This window comes from Aotus nancymaae, unplaced genomic scaffold (assembly GCF_030222135.1).
Source record: "Aotus nancymaae isolate 86718 unplaced genomic scaffold, 86718_ANA_hifiasm-v0.15.2.pri h1tg000064l_1, whole genome shotgun sequence".
NCBI classification, from domain to species: Eukaryota; Metazoa; Chordata; class Mammalia; order Primates; family Aotidae; genus Aotus; species Aotus nancymaae.
Window position 1 is genome coordinate 13,631,320 of NW_026988479.1, and position 16,566 is coordinate 13,647,885.

Below are 16,566 nucleotides of genomic sequence, written 5' to 3' on the forward strand. Positions count from 1 at the left end.
TTTGGGCAATGGCTCCTTTTCTGCAGGGTAAAAACCTCCTTTACTCAAAGCTCAGAATACAGTTTGTGATCATTTCACCTAAGTAAGGGCTAGAGTTTCTCTTAGCATTATTTGCTTACAAAATATTTGAGTTTGTAAACAAGATCCCAAGGGGAATATTTATCCCAGTCAAGAAAACAAGTTACTTTTACCTCTTTGAAGTATATATTTGCATTACAACAATATGGTACTTATAAATCACTCCTTTCTAGCAATTTATTAAAGCAACTCTTAGAGGCAATACTTTTAAAAAATAGCAAGTCTGTATTTTTTTAAAAAAATTTAAAAGCCTACAATGAGTTTTAATAGCTTATCTGGCTTAATGATGTCTCTTCACTTCACTTACGATTATAATAACTTCTTGCATTTACTGAGTCCTCTTCATGCACCAGACACTACATTAAATGCTTTACATACATGCTCTCATTTGGTCCTCCCAGCCAAGGAGGGTACTATTATTTTATAACTAAGGGGTAGAGAAGTAACTTGACCAAGGTCAGGAAGGTAAGAAGTTTCAGGGCAGAACTTAAGTTCGAGTTTTGGTCCAAAGTCCCATGCCTTACCCTCTACACTCAGTTGCATTTCTTTATATTTCTTTTTTTTTTTTTTTTTTTTGAGTCAGCGTCTCACTCTGTCATCCAGGCTGGAGTGCAGTGGCACGATCTCAGCTCACTGCAACCTCCACCTCCTTCCTGGGTTCAAGCAATTCTCGAGCCTCAACCTCCTGTGTAGCTGCGATGACAGGCATGTGCCACCATGCCCAACTATTTTTTTTTTTTGTATTTTTAGTAGAGTCCAGGTTTCACCATGTTGACTAAGCTGTCTTGAACTCCTCACCTCAAGTGATCCACATGCCTCAGCCTCCCAAAGTGCTGGGATTACAGGCATGTGCCACCATGCCAAGCCCATTTCTTTATATTTCACTGCCCAAAGACGTCAAAACATGCAGCATGCAGGTGCCTACAGAGGGCTGTCACCACAAAACCTTGGCTCCTGGTTCAGACCCACCGTTAGGGCCAGTGCCTGGGAATTATGGGTCAGTCCAGCTCTGAGATTTTAATTCCTGTTGCTGGAATGAGGGGAATAAATCCAGCTCTGTTAGGCACTCAATCTCTTGGGATTTTTCAGTTCTCTCTGGGACAGTAGTTTTTTTTCGTAGGGTCATCTCTGATAGAAGTATACCTGGAACGTTGGCATGAGGAAATCAATCAATGCAAAGTATATCATGAGGTATGTATTCAGCACCATGAGGATCAACTCAGTGAGAAAAAGCTCAGAAGGTTGTAGGAAGAGTGTAGGACTTGGAGAAAGAGCAATGACCCTGCACTCGATCTGGAAGGGGTGGGGCAGAGGGGGCAAGGAGAAAAGGAAGGTGATGGGAAGGGGTTGCAGAGGGGCATGTGGTATATGTGCAACTGGAGGAAGCAACTGGATGACTAATGGAGAGCAGCTTTATTACTTTGACTTTTTGAAATAAGAACAAGCTTATGAAGGTGGGGAGGGAACAGCCTGGGAATAAATTAATTGAGAAAGGAAATTAAAGCCATGATTTCTTCTCTGCTGACGAGCAGATGTCAGCTTGCCTCTAGCCTCTTGCTATATTCAGTGCTTTTCTAGAGATAAATGGTGGAGCTCAAAGAGGTTCCAGCAGGGCCTGTACTGAATACTTGAAGGCTCTGGGATATTTTGGTCATGAGAAAAGAGGGCTGGAAGTTGAGGACCAGGCTTCTAGGCTCTGCAGATTTTTTTTTTTTTTTTACATGAGCTATTTCACAATTACCAGTAGATTTAACTGCAAAAATGAAGGGAGATCAGGTAAGCATTTATAAAAGAGGAAAGTAAAATGCTGGTATCCCTACCAAGATGACTCTAGGGAGAAAGGAAAGAGTTGGAAGCACCTTTGCCAAGCTATTGAGAAGCTAGCACTGTGGGCAGAGGGTGCTTGAAGCAATCCAGCCTTAAGGCACTCTCTTAGACGCAGCCAGGGCAGACAGCAGCGGGGACAGGCAGTTCCAGCAATAGCTGGCTGAGGAGGATAGAAAGGGAGGCTGGCTCAGTGACCTAGCCTGGGAAAGCAGCCTCTGTGCTGAAATGCATTAGGAGTTCTCTGCCCTATATCCCAGCGGAGGCCACGGTGGGAGGATTGCTTGAGCTCAGGAGCTCCAGACCAGCCTGGGCAACATAGGACAATATAGATAGACCTCCTCTCTACTAAAAATAAAAAGTTAGGTGGGCATGTTGGCATGTGCCTGTAGTCTCAGCTACTTGGGAAACTGAGGTGGAAGGAGGAAAGATTGCTTGAGCCCTGGAGATGAAGGCTGCAGTGAGCTATAAGTATGCCCCTGTGCTCCAGCCTGGGCAACAGAGTGAGATCCTGTCTCAAAAAAAAAAAAAAGTTATTTGTGAAGACTTACTCCCAGCAAGGGGAGACAGAGAGTGTGCACCAGGATCCAGGCATCTTCAACATGGATGTTTTGGATTTTTTTCTGCATCCAGACAAAGGAACTTATTTACTAACAACTGGCAGAAATGGGCAAAACTCACAACTTGATGGGTTAACCAAGGTCCGTAGCCTTCTTTTAGGTGTGCAGACCTAGCACAGGGAGCAGTTTTCCCCTGGGGTAGACCTTGCTGACTCAAGGTCTATACAACCTGAAAACCTGCCTCTGAAAGGCAAGATTGAGAGCCTGGGATAGGAAGAGAATTTAGATGGTACCATGAATGCCAGAAATCTCAGGCACAGGATTCTGATGAACCAGAGAGTTGGATTCTCCTGTTAGACATGTGGTTCATAAATAATGCTGGAGGCCAGATGCGATGGCTCACTCCTGTAATCCCAGCATTTTGGGAGGCCAAGGTGGGCGAATCACCTGAGGTCAGGAGTTCAAGACCAGCCTGGTCAAAATGGTGAAATCCTTTCTACTAAAAATACAAAAATTAGTTGGGGTGGTGGCATGTGCCTGTAATCCTAGCTATTCGGGAGGCTGAGGCAGGAGAATCGCTTGAACCCAGGAGGTGAAGGTTGCTGTGAGCCGAGATCGCGTCACTGCACTCCAGCCTGGGGGACAAAGTGAGACTTCATCTCTAAAACAAACAAATAAAGCTGGAATCGATGAAGTATGTATTGAACACTTTTTGGGGGGTTAAATGGGGGATTTGAGAAAAACAAACAGATATAAGACTGCTCGACTCTTGAAGAAATTAACGTGTCTTCTGATGGGATGGGCCCCTTCCTCATGCCCCTTTCCCTCTTCACTGTTTTCACCTGTGTGATCATTCGCCTCTACATACTCTCTCTTTTCCTTTTGCTTCATTCTCTGGTTTCTTCCTGCTCCCTTTGGTCAATTTCTTTTCTTTTCTTTTTTGAGACAGTCTCACTTTTGTCACCCAGGCTGGAGTGCAGTGGCATGAACATGACTCACTGTGGCCTCCTGGCTCAGGTGATTCTGCCTCAGCCTCCTCAGTAGCTGGGACGACAGGCATGCGTCACCACACTCAGCGAATTTTTTTTTATTATTATTTGTAGAAATGAGGTCTTGCAGGCTGGGCGCGGTGGCTCACGCCTATAATCCCAGCACTTTGGGAGGCCGAGGCGGGTGGATCACGAGGTCAAGAGATTGAGACCATCCTGGTCAACATGGTGAAACCTCGTCTCTACTAAAAATACAAAAATTAGCTGGGCATGGTGGCGCATGCCCGTAATCCCAGCTACTCAGGAGGCTGAGGCAGGAGAATTGCTTGAACCCAGGAGGCGGAGGTTGCGGTGAGCCAAGAACGCGCCATTGCACTCCAGCCTGGGTAACAAGAGCGAAACTCCGTCTCAAAAAAAAAAAAAAAGAAACAAGGTCTTGCTATGATGCCCAGGCCTGGTCTCCAACTCCTGGGCTCAAACTATCCTTTCACATCAGCTTCCCAAAGTGCCAGGATTATAGGCATTAAGCCACCTCTCCCAGCCCCTTTGGTTATTTTCTCCTCCGAAGGTCTGGATGTCTTTGTTTTCTCTCTCCCACCTGGTCTTCCCTAACCTCTGGGCACTTTGTCGCTTGGTTTTCCCAACTTCTCCCCTGTCCTCAGGGGATGATAACCTCCAAGTTGCTATAAGGCTCCAGAGAAAGTTAAAATTCTGTGATCCTGCAAGTGTGTCTGGACTTGGATGGGCACACGTGTCCCTGATTTTCCAGTTAGAAATTGCTGGAATGAGCTGTAAGGGAGGGAAAACTTTCCCCCTACCTTTTGAGATTCACTATTGAGTCTATGAAATACACTGACAACAGGCAGATTAACAGGAGGAAAATTATACAAATTTATTGCATGCACCCGGCATTGCATGAAAGAAAACTGAGTACCTCCAAACCCAGTGAGATGTAGAAGTTTCTGTGTCCTCTTCGTAGTGGGCATGTGAGGGGAGATGTAGGCGACTTAGGGGACTGTAAATGATTTTGGGGCAAGATGAATGGGCCCTCAGAAGAACAGGTGACATCATAAGTGGGTCTGGGTATGAAGTGGGGCTCTAGTTTCCTCTCCGGGTTAGTCTTCCCTGGTTGATGAGATATCTGGGGAGGGGACTCATGACAGTGGAGTTCCTCTTGGAGGATCTGTCCTTAGGCAGATGAGGGAACTTCAGAGAAAGCTTCTCCCTGCATTTGCCGTTTCCCAAGTTTGAGGCCCAAAGTATCATATTTTGGGGTGGCATTTTTTGAACTCTTTCAGAGCTAATCTGTCAGAAGGCAGGTGGAGCCCGGGTCAGAGGAATCTGAGCATGCCTACGTTACATAAAAGTTATGAGTTAAAGAGAGAGATCCAAGATGGCTGATCACTAGCAGCTCAGGCTCCTAGCTCCCAGTGAAAGCGCAGAGAACGAGAGGACGCCACACTTTTAGACGAATATTTGTTGCTCACGGACCAGGAGATTCCCAGCAGAGAAGCCCCACGTGTCGCCAGGGCGACTCTTGTGGCCGGCGTGGCGGTTTTGCTGGTGCCTTAGCATGCCAGTTTTTGGTGCAGAGTCCGGATATTCCCGGGCAGAAAAGCACCATCAATCTTAACACCGCGGTTTTGGCCGGCGCAGTGGACTGCTCAGATTTCGGCGCTGGGAATTAACAAGTTGGACGTCTGCTCAGAGACCTAGTTAGAAAGTCAGTAATTACAAAGACAACAGACGGATAAATATATAATGAAGGGAAGAAATCAGCGTAAAAAGGCAGAGAATACTCAAAATCAGAATGCCTCTCCCTCTACAGGGGATCGCAATTCCTCATCAGTAACGGAACAAGGCTTAATAGATTACGAGTGTGTTCCAATAACAGAAGCAGGCTTCAAAACGTGGGTGATAAGAAACTTCTGTGAATTAAAAGAACTTGTTCTAACCCAATGCAAAGAAACTAAGAACCTTGAAAAAACGTTTGACGAAATGTTAACGAGAATGGACAATTTAGAGAGGAATATAAGTGAATTGATGGAGCTGAAAAACACAACACGAGAACTTCGCGAAGCATGCACAAGTTTAAACAGTCGAATTGATCAAGTAGAAGAAAGGATATCAGAAGTCGAGAACCAGCTCAGTGAAATGAAACGAGAAGACAAGATTGGAGAAAAAAGGATGAAAAGGAATGAGCAAAGTCTCCAGGAAATATGGGACTATGTGAAAAGACCTAATTTACGTTTGATAGGTGTACCTGAATGTGATGAAGAGAATGAATCCAAGTTGGAAAATACTCTTCAGGATATCATTCAGGAAAACTTTCCCAACCTGGCAAGGCAGGGTAATATTCAACTCCAGGTAATACAGAGAACACCACAAAGATATTCTTCAAGAAGACCAACCCCAAGGCACATAATTGCCAGATTTATTAGGGTTGAAATGAAGGAGAAAATACTAAGGGCAGCCAGAGAGAAAGGTCAGGTTACCCATAGAGGGAAACCTATCAGACTTACAGTAGATCTCTCAGCAGAAACCCTGCAAGCCAGAAAAGAGTGGGGACCAATATTTAACATCCTTAAAGAAAAGAACTTGCAACCCAGAATTTCCTATCCAGCCAAACTAAGCTTTATAATCGAAGGAAAAATTAAATCCTTTGCGAACAAACAAGTACTTAGAGAGTTCACCACCACCAGACCTGCTTTACAAGAGCTTCTGAAAGAAGCACTATACATATAAAGGAACAACCAATATCAGCCTTTCCAAAAATATATCAAAAAGAAAAGAACATTAACACAACGAAAAATTTACACTAACTAATGGGCAAAACAGCCAGCTAGCATCAAATGTTATATATATTCTAATTGGATAAAAAGCCAAAACCCATTGCTATGCTGCATCCAGACCCATCTCACATGCAACGATACACAAAGACTCCAAACAAAGAGAAGGAGGAAGATTTATCAACCAATCAGAGAGTAAAAATAAACAAATAAAAAGCAGGAGATGCAATTCTCTCCTCTGATAAAGTAGACTTTAAAGTAACAAAGAGCAAAAGAGGCAAAGAAGGACATTACATAATGGCAAAAGGATCAATGTAACAAGAAGAGCTAACGATTTTATAGATCAACGAGACAGAAAATTAACAAGGACATCCAGGACTTGAACTCAGACCCGGAACAAGTAAACTTAATAAACATTTATAGAACTCTCCACTTCAAATACATAAAACATACATTACCACCTCACACCTATTCCAAAAGTGACTACATGATTGGAAGTAAATCACTCCTCAGTAATCGCATAGCATTTCATAGGTTTAAATGAAATATTGGTTGGCTGCTCGTTTGTTATTTTCTTCCCTTATTCCTTCCTGTTTACATCAAGTATAATTATTGGTATAAAAGAGGTTTTCAATACCCATTACTAAACTGCATTCTAGCCTGGGCAAGAAAGCAATACTCCCATTCTCTCTCTCTCTTTCTCTTCCTTTTTCCTCTTCTTTATTCTTTTTCTTTCTTTCTTTCTTTCAAAAAAAAAAAAAAGTTATGAGTTAACAAGCACATTCTGCTCCACTTTGTTTTCTTTTTTCTTTTTAGAGACAGGGTCCACCTCTGTCACCCAGGCTGGAGTGCAGTGGCACGATCATGGCTCACTGCAACCTCAACTTCCTGCCCTCCCTACTTTTTTAGTGTAATAGCTGAAAGATATGGAATGTGGACTTGATGAAGGGTGACTCGTTAAAATTATAATAGCAATTAGGAACAAGCAGAAAAAGACCATAGGCAAGGACAGTTTCATGGGCAAGATCGTATGTTTTTCCACATTTTATATTTGGCAAGCGTGTAGGAGGGATCAACATACCCAGACTCTACTCTCCAGCTACAACTTCAGTTTCAACAAAAACCTGAATCTGAAGCCCTCGACCCAGGCCCTATTTCCATTTCCTGAGCACTAAGGGTCCTGTTGGTGCTCTTGGCATTGATGGCTTCAAGGCAAGGGTGAATGGGCTTGTGTTAGTGACTTTGTGGATGAAAGGACACCTGAATATTACTTGTGCAGCCTCAGCACTGCCTCAGGCATTAAAGACTATGAAATCTACACTGGTGTTTTGGTCAGGGAGTGGAGTTGTCTCAGATCACTTTTTTTTTTTTTTGAGACGGAGTCCCCCTCTGTCACCCAGGCTGGAGTGCAGTGGCACAATCTCTGCTCACTGCAATCTCTACCTCCTGGGTTCAAGTGATTCTCCTGCCTCAGCTTCCTGAGTAGCTGGGACTATGGGCACGTGCCACCACACCCAGCTAATTCTTCTGTATTTTTAGTAGAGAAGGGTTTTCACTGTGTTAGCCAGGATGGTATCAATCTCCTGACCTCAGGGGATCCACCTGTCTTGGTCTCCCAAAGTGCTGGGATTATAGGCTTGAGCCACCGCACACAGCCTCAGACCACTTTCTACACCCTACGCGAGAGGAACTGTCAACCTAGATAACGATTGGAGAGACTCTCCAAAAGAAAATACCTTTATTTTGGAATAGAGCACTGCAATGGAAATGTGCATGCCATAGTAAACTGTGTGAGTATTCAGGGGGGTAAAGGAAGACAAAGTCTTTTTCTGAGACACGGTCTGGCTCTGTTGCCCAGGCTGGAGTGCAGTGGTGCGATCTCGGCTTACTGCAGCCTCCGCCTCCCAGGCTCAAGAAATCCTCCCACTTCAGCCTCCGGAGTAGCTGGGACTATAGGCATGTACCATCATACCTGGCTAATTTTTTTTTTTTTTTTTTTGAGACACAGTCTTGCTCTGTTGCTCAGGCTGTAGTGCAATGGCGTGACCTCGGTTTACTGCAACCTCTGCCTTCTGGGTTCAAGTGATCCTCCTGCCTCAGCCTCCTAAGTAGCTGGGACTGCAGGTGCAAGCCCCCATGCCCAGCTAATTTTTGTATTTTTAGTAAAGATGAGGTTTCACCATATTGGTCAGGCTGGTCTTGAACTCCCGACCTCATGATCCTCATGCCTCAGCCTCCCAAAGTGCAGGAATTACAGGCATGAACCACTGTGTCCGGCTGCCTGGCTAATTTTTATATTTTATGTAGAGATGGGGTTTTGTCATATTGCCCAGGCTGGTTTCAAACTCCTGGACTCAAGCGATCCACATGCCTCGACCACCCCAAATGCTGGGATTACAGGTGTGAGCCACTTTGTGCCCAACCTGACAAAAGCTTTTAAAGGAAAAGTTAGGAAGATTCCATAATTATTTTAAAATAATTATCCTTGGCTTTAAAGATCAATACCAAGGGTGATGCCAGACTGAGCTTGGATAGGCAGTTGCTGGGCAGATGTCCTCGCAGAGGTATTTTTTTATGTAATGTTGTGAAGGCCTTTGTGCAAGGTCGTGGGTTTTACAGTCTTTCATGATTTTTTTTTTTTTTTTTTTTATTTATTTTTTTTTTTTTTATTTTTTATTTTTTTTAGAGAAAGAGAGAGAGAGAATAGGAAGGAGAAAAAAGGAAGAGAAAGAGAGAGAGAGAATGGGGAGGAGGGAGAAGGAAAAGAAAGAGGGAGAGAGAATGGGAATATTGCTTTCTTGCCCAGGCTAGAATGTAATTTAGTAATGGGTATTGAAAACCTCTTTTATACTGATAATTATACTTAATGATGTAATCAGGAAGGAGTAAGGGAAGAAGATAACAAACAAACAGCCAACCAATATTTAATTTAAACCTATGAAATGCTATGCGATTACTGAGGAGTGATTTACTTCCAATTATATAGTCACCTTTGGAATAGGTGTGAGGCGGTAATGTATGTTTTGTGTATTTGAAGTGGAGAGTACTATAAATATTTATTAAGTTTACTTGTTCCGGGTCTGAGTTCAAGTTCTGAATATCCTTGTTAATTTTCTATCTCGTTGATCTATAGAATCGTTAGCTCTTCTTGTTGCATTGATCCTTTTGCCATTATGTAATGTCATTCCTCGCCTCTTTTGATCTTTGTTGCTTTAAAGTCTACTTTATCAGAGGTGAGAATTGCATCTGCTGCTTTTTGTTTATTAGTTTATTTTTACTCTCTGTTTGATTGGTAAATCTTCCTCCTTCTCTCTGAGTCTTTGTGTATTGTTTCATGTAAGATGGGCCCGGATGCAGCATACCGATGGGTTTTGGCTTTTTATCCAATTAAAATATATGTAAGTTTAATACCAGCATTTGATGCTAGCTGGCTGTTTTGCCCATTAGTTGATGTGAATTTTTTATTGTGTTAAAGTTCTTTGCTTTTTGATATATTTTTGGAAAGGCTGATATTGGTTGTTCCTTTATATGTATAGTGCTTCTTTCAGAAGCTCTTGTAAAGCAGGCCTGGTGGTGGTGAACTCTCTAAGTACTTGTTTGTTCGCAAAAGATTTAATTTTTCCTTCGCACATAAAGCTTAGTTTGGCTGGATAGGAAATTCTGGGTTGAAAGTTCTTTTCTTTAAGGATGTTAAATATTGGTCCCCACTCTTTTCTGGCTTGTAGGGTTTCTGCTGAGAGATCTGCTGTAAGTCTGATAGGTTTCCCTTTATGGGTAACCTGAACTTTCTCTCTAGCTGCCCTTAGTATTTTCTCCTTCATTTCAACCCTAATAAATCTGGCAATTATGTGCCTTGGGGTTGGTCTTCTTGAAGAATATCTTTGTGGTGTTCTCTGTATTACCTGGAGTTGAATATTACCCTGCCTTGCCAGGTTGGGAAAATTTTCCTGAATGATATCCTGAAGAGTATTTTCCAACTTGGATTCATTCTCTTCATCACATTCAGGTACACCTATCAAACGTAAATTAGGTCTTTTCACATAGTCCCATATTTCCTGGAGACTTTGCTCATTCCTTTTCATCCTTTTTTCTGCATTTTTGTCTTCTCGTTTCATTTCACTGAGCTGGTCCTCAACTTCTGATATCCTTCCTTCCGCTTGATCAATTCGACTGTTTAAACTTGTGCATGCTTCGCGAAGTTCTCGTGTTGTGTTTTTCAGCTCCATCAATTCACTTATATTCTTCTCTAAATTGTCCATTCTCATTAACATTTCGTTAAACCTTTTTTCAAGGTTCTTAGTTTCTTTGCATTGGGTTAGAATAAGTTCTTTTAATTCACAGAAGTTTCTTATCACCCACGTTTTGAAACCTGCTTCTGTTATTGGAACACAGGTGTAATCTATTAAGCCTTGTTCCGTTACTGATGAGGAATTGCAATCCCCTGTAGAGGGAGAGGCATTCTGATTTTGAGTATTCTCTACCTTTTTACGCTGGTTTCTTCCCTTCATTATATATTTGTCCGTCTGTCGTCTTTATAATTACCGACTTTCTAACTGGGTCTCTGACGTCCAACTTGTTGATTCCCTGCGCCGAAATCTGAGCAATCCACTGAGCCGGCCAAAAGAGCGGTGTTAAGATTGATGGTGCTTTTCTGCCCGGGAATATCCGGACTCTGCACCAAGAACTGGCGTGCTAAGGCACCAGCAAAACCGCCACGCCGGCCACAAGAGTCGCCCTGGCGACCGGTGGAGCTCCTCCACTGGGAATCTCGTGGTCCGTGAGCAACTAATATTCGTCTGAAAGTGTGGCGTCCTCTCGTTCTTTGCGCTTTCACTGGGAGGTACGTGCCCGAGCTGCTAATCATCAGCCATCTTGGATCTCTCTCCCGATTTTTTTTTTTTTATATCAGGCATACAAGCATGAAAAAACCCTCTCTTCATGGTCTGCCCTGAGTTTTCTTAACATTAGTGACTTTATTTTAATTTTGACAACTTTCACAGAACTTAATTGTAGTCCCTTAATCCATAGTTGTCTCTGATTCTGAACTGCCCAGAAAGAAGGGATGTTAGCTGGTTGATTCCTAGGGTTTTTTCCTTTCAGTTATTTATTCACAACTGGTGTCAGACATTGGAGATGTGAGAACAGAAAAAATCGTGGTACCTGCCCTTCAAGAACCACAGTCTTGTAGGGGAGATACGGATAGAAACCACAAATACAGGGCCCTGTGAGGTAGCCCATGCCTGTAATCCCAGCACTTTGTGAGGCTGAGGTGGGTGGATCACCTGAGGTCAGGAGTTAGAGACCAGCCTGGCCAACATGGTGAAAGCCCGTCTCTACTAAAAATATAAAAATTAGCCGGGTATGCTGGTGCGCGCCAGTAATCCCAGCTACTTGGGAGGTTGAGGCTGGAGAATTGCTTGAATCCAGAAAGCAGAAGTTGCAATGAGCCAAGATCATACCATTGCACTCTAACCTGAGCAACAAGAGTGAAACTCTGTCCCCCTCCACCCAAAAAAACAGAGGTCACAGAGTAGAATTTGGTGGAGGCAATTGTTCCAGGGTCCCAAGTACAATGGGGCTTAAGAGCTGTCTCCTATCCTGGTCCTCCAATGAGGACTTCCTTCCTCCCTTCTTTTCTTCCTTTCTTCCACAAAGATGTAGTGAGCACTATAAGCCAGGCTCTGAGTTAGGTCCTGCAAATACACAAATGAACAAATACCACTCCCTGCCTAAAGGAGATCACGGGCTAATTATGTTCTTCCCAGACTCCATGCTAGGGCATTCACTGGTCCATTTTACTATCATGATGAAATGAGAAAAAGCAAGAGACAATGTAGTGAGTCTTTAAATAAAATTAAATGTATTCAATATAAGATCTTTTCTCTTTAGTTTGAGATCATATTCCTATGTACATTCTTTCCTCAAAACATGTTGATAGTAGATGGTAGTCACCATTGACTTGTTTATTTCCTTGCTTGCCAAAATGAAAATTAAGCAATCTTTTGTCATATCACAAAAAGTGTGTGTGTGTGTGTTGGATGGTGTTACTGGTTAAAGATTCATTTCCTCTGGCCAGTCACGGTAGCTCATACCTGTAATCCCAGCACTTTGGGAGGCCAAGGTGGGTGGATCACTTGAGGTCAGGCATTCCAGACCAGCCTGGTCAACATAGTAAAACCCTGTCTCTACTAAGAATACAAAAAATTAGCTGGGTGTGGTGGCAGGCAGCTGTAATCCCAGCTACTCCGGAGGCTGAGGCAGGAGAACTGCTTGAACTTGGGAGATGGAGGTTGCAGTGAGCTGAGATCATGCCACTGCACTCCAGCCCAGGCGACAATGTGAGACTCCGTCTCAAAAAAAAAAAAAAAAAGATTCATTTTCTCATTCCAAAAGTGGGACTAAGGCAGGGCATGGTGGCTCATGCCTATAATCCCAACACATTGGGAGGCCAAGGTGGGTAGATCACCTGAGGTCAGGAGTTTGAGATCAGCCTGGCCAATATGGTAAAACCCTGTCTCTACTAAAACTACAAAAAAAATTAGCCAAGGTGGTGGCACATGCCTGTGGTCCCAGCTACTTGGGAGGCGGAGGCAGGAGAATCACTTGAGCCCAGGAGGCAGAGTTTGCAGTGAGCTGAAATGACGCCACTGCACAATAGCCTAGGAAACAGAGTGAGACTCTGTCTCAAGAACAAAACAAAACAAAACAAAACAAAAAACACCACCAACAACAAAAAAAACAAAGTGAGACTAGAGTGACCTTTTCTCATCTAATAAAGTGGACCTGGCTAGGCATGGTGACTCATGCCTGTAATCCCAGCACTTTGGGAGGCCGAGGCAACCGGATGACCTGAGGTTAAGAGTTCGAGACCAGCCTGATCAACATGGAGAAACCCCGTCTCTACCAAAAAAAAAAAAAAAAATTAGCTGGGCGTGGTTGTGCATGCCTGTAATCCTAGCTACTCAGGAGGCTAAGGCAGGCGAATCGCTTGAACCTGGGAGGCAGAGATTGTGGTGAGCCAAGATTGCACCATTGCACTCCAGCCTGGGCAACAAGAGCAAAACTCAGTCTCAAAAATAAATAAATAAAATAAGGTGGACCTTAATTAAGGAACATGGATTTATCAGACATGACAAATGCAGGCTCTCATGCCACTCCCTACCCTCCCTAGATCTAGAAGGGAGGAAATGGGAGAGCCCCAGGCCTCAAAAGAGGCAGGATTAGCTCTTTTCTTGTTACCCCTGTGCAAGGCACCAAGAACAGCAGCCTCTCAAGACCCTGTAGGAGGCAGTGCAGGAAGTCTTGCACAGGAACAAGCGCAAGCGCCAGTAGCTTTTGGAAACAGTGGAGCTACAGATCAGCTGGAAGAACTGTGACCCTCAGAAGGATGAATGCTTCTTGGGCACTGCCATCTGAAGTTTACTTCCTGGCCCAGGTTCTCCACGTGTGTCCTGGGGGACTGGCAGCACTGGGATGAGGCCAAGGCTGTGGGTGTCTCCCACACGGACATCAAGGTGCTGAAGAAATTTGGCAAGAGCAAGACACTCAACCAGTATGATGTCTTTTTGGCCTTAGGGTCTCTGATCAGGCAGATCCCACAAATCCTGGGCCCAGGGCTAAATAGGGAAGGGAAGTTCCCTTCCCTGGTGACGCACAGTGAAGACATGGTGGCCAAAGTTGATCAGAAGTCCGAAATCAAGTTCCAGATGAAGAAGGGGCTCTGTCTGGCCATGACTCTTGGCTATGTCAAGATGACAGACAATGAGCCTGTGTACAACGTCCATCTGGCTGTCAACTTCCTGGTATCATTGCTCAGGAAGAATTAGAAGAACATCTGGGCTTTATATATCAAGAACACCATAGGCAAGCCCTAGTGCCTATATTAAGGCACATTCTAATAAATCTTAGTGCCACAAAGAGAAAGAGGAAGAGAGAGACAGATAAACTTGGAATTCAGCAATCTCCTTTCTAGACAAGGGCTCTTCCTCCTAACATCACAGAGATGTCTGATGTTCTAGGAGTCTACAGGCCCAAGAGACCTGGGTTCACCCATCTGGTTGGAGAAGGACAGCAATTCTACAGATGGACCCACCAGGAAAAGCTGGTGAAACACCAACAGGCTGCCCCAGAGAGGAGCCTCTGGCTCCTTTACAGGATAACTGAATGTGGTCACCAGCTTTTATCAAAATTAGCCAGGTTCTCAGAGTTTCCATGGCCCAGGCACAAATAATCCACAAACCAATCCCTTCAAATTATACCCCTGAAATAGTCACACGCCTGCTCTCAACATAGCATTAGCATCTAAACTCAGACTACGACACACCCACAAGTCTGCATCACCCTGCTTTTAACTTAAAGCTTGTGGGTTTAAACTAATGTAATAGTCAGTTTGGGGACCAAAGTGTGAAAGTCTTATGATGAGGTGGCGATTTGCTTAGGGAGGAGGATGCCATGCATGCATGACATCCAGACTTTGGGAACCAATGGTCTCACAGGAGAGTTAAATGTGTAAGCAGGCTGGGTGCGGTGGCTCACGCCTGTAATCCCAGCACTTTGGGAGGCCTCAGGTCAGGAGTTCGAAACCAGCCTGGCCAACATGGTAAAACCTCATCTCTACTAAAAATACAAAATTAGTCGGATGTGGTGGCACATGCCTATAGTCCCAGCTACTCAAGAGGCTGAGACAGGAGAATTATTTGAACCTGGGAGGTGGAGGCTGCAGTGAGCCAAGATCGCACAGAGCGAGACTCCTTAACAACAACAACAACAACAAGTATAAGCAATTATTTCAATACAGTGTAATAAATGCAGATACAAAGACAGAAAGGACCGTAGTGTAGGGATAGGGTGATGAGTTTAGCATGGGTAAAAGTGAGGGGCATCTGGTGCAAGTGCCTGAAAGGGGGACTAGAAAAGGAGGTTGGAGCCTGAGTGTGAAGGGCTAGACCAGGAGTGGGTTCTCAGGAAGCAGAGCTGAGTGGAGAGCTGCTGACCAGTGACCTAGGGAAGCTGGGAGAGTCTTTTCCAAGGAGCTGACCCTTGGGATGCGTCTCTTTCCTCACCTTCTGCCTTAAGGCTCTCTTCTCTTTTTTCTTTCCCCCTGCCCCACATTCCCTACGCATGCTAGGCCCAGAACATCCTCACAGGCTGCTGCTCTAATTACTTCATCCCATTTTAATTCTGCTGAGTTAGGAGCCTGTGAACTCAAGAGGAAATTCATGCAAAATACCCAACAAATTGAATGTGCTGGCGTTTTAGAACAGGTCTGACCCTATCTGCCCCCTTCATCCTCCCTTCCTGTGGCCCTGCCCCTGACCAGTCTCAGCTGGAGAAATCAAAGGTAAAATGTGCTGGTGGGAAGAGAGGGTGGCATTGATGAAGTAAGATGCTGAGTTTCACTGAATTGTTTGAGCCATTGCTTGGAATGAGGACAGGGTGGGAGCTTTCTGATGGGAGCCTTCTGTGGGAGCCTTTTTAGAACTGATGGAGTCCATCTCTAGAGACCTGAAATACTATGTGTGTTTGTGAGTTGTAATGTTTCCTTGTCCCTCAAGATACTTACAAGTTAGGAGAGATTTCTTATTCCAGCTGTTTGTCCATGGAGATGCTAAATCACTGAGAACAAATGGATGGGTGTTTTTTTTTGTTGTTGTTGTTTTTTGAGATGGAATCTCTGTCTGTTACCCAGGCTGGAGTGCAGTGATCTCGGCTCACTGCAACCTCCACCTCCAGATTCAAGTGATTCTCTAGCCTCAGCCTCCCAAGTAGCTGGGACTAAAGGCATGCACCACCATATCTGGCTAATTTTTGTATTTTTAGTAGAGACGGAGTTTCACCATGTTGGCCAGGCTGGTCTTGAACTCCTGACCTCAGGTTGATCCGCTCGCCTCGGGCTCCCAAAGTGCTGGGATTACAGGTGTGAACCACTGTGCCCAGAGGATGACTGTTTTAAAATCAGCCAATTCTCAAATGTGAGACTAGCCTGGGCAGCAAGGCAAAACGCTGTCTCTATTTAAAAATACAAAAATTATCTGGGTGTGGTGCTGCATGCCTATAGTCCCAGCAACTCAGGAGGCTAAGGTGGGAGGATGGTTTGAGCCCGGGAAGCAGAGGTTGCAGCGAGCCGAGATGGCACCACTGCACTCCAGCCTGAGCAATAGAGCCAAAATCTGTCTCAGAAACAAAACAAAGCAAAAAAATCAGTGATTCTCAAAATTTTCAGTCTCAGGACTCCATTATACTCCGAAAAATGACTGAAGTCTTTAAGAGTTTTTGTTTATGTGGTTATTGCTATTGGTATTTACTGTATTCAAAATGAAAACTAGG

The 16,566-nt window shown here is 44.2% G+C and overlaps 1 pseudogene; it reads left to right on the plus strand.

Moving 5' to 3' along the window:
• The first annotated feature begins 3,151 nt into the window (after positions 1 to 3,151).
• Positions 3,152 to 14,114, plus strand: LOC105715574 (large ribosomal subunit protein uL1-like; annotated as a pseudogene).
• The last annotated feature ends 2,452 nt before the right edge of the window (positions 14,115 to 16,566 follow it).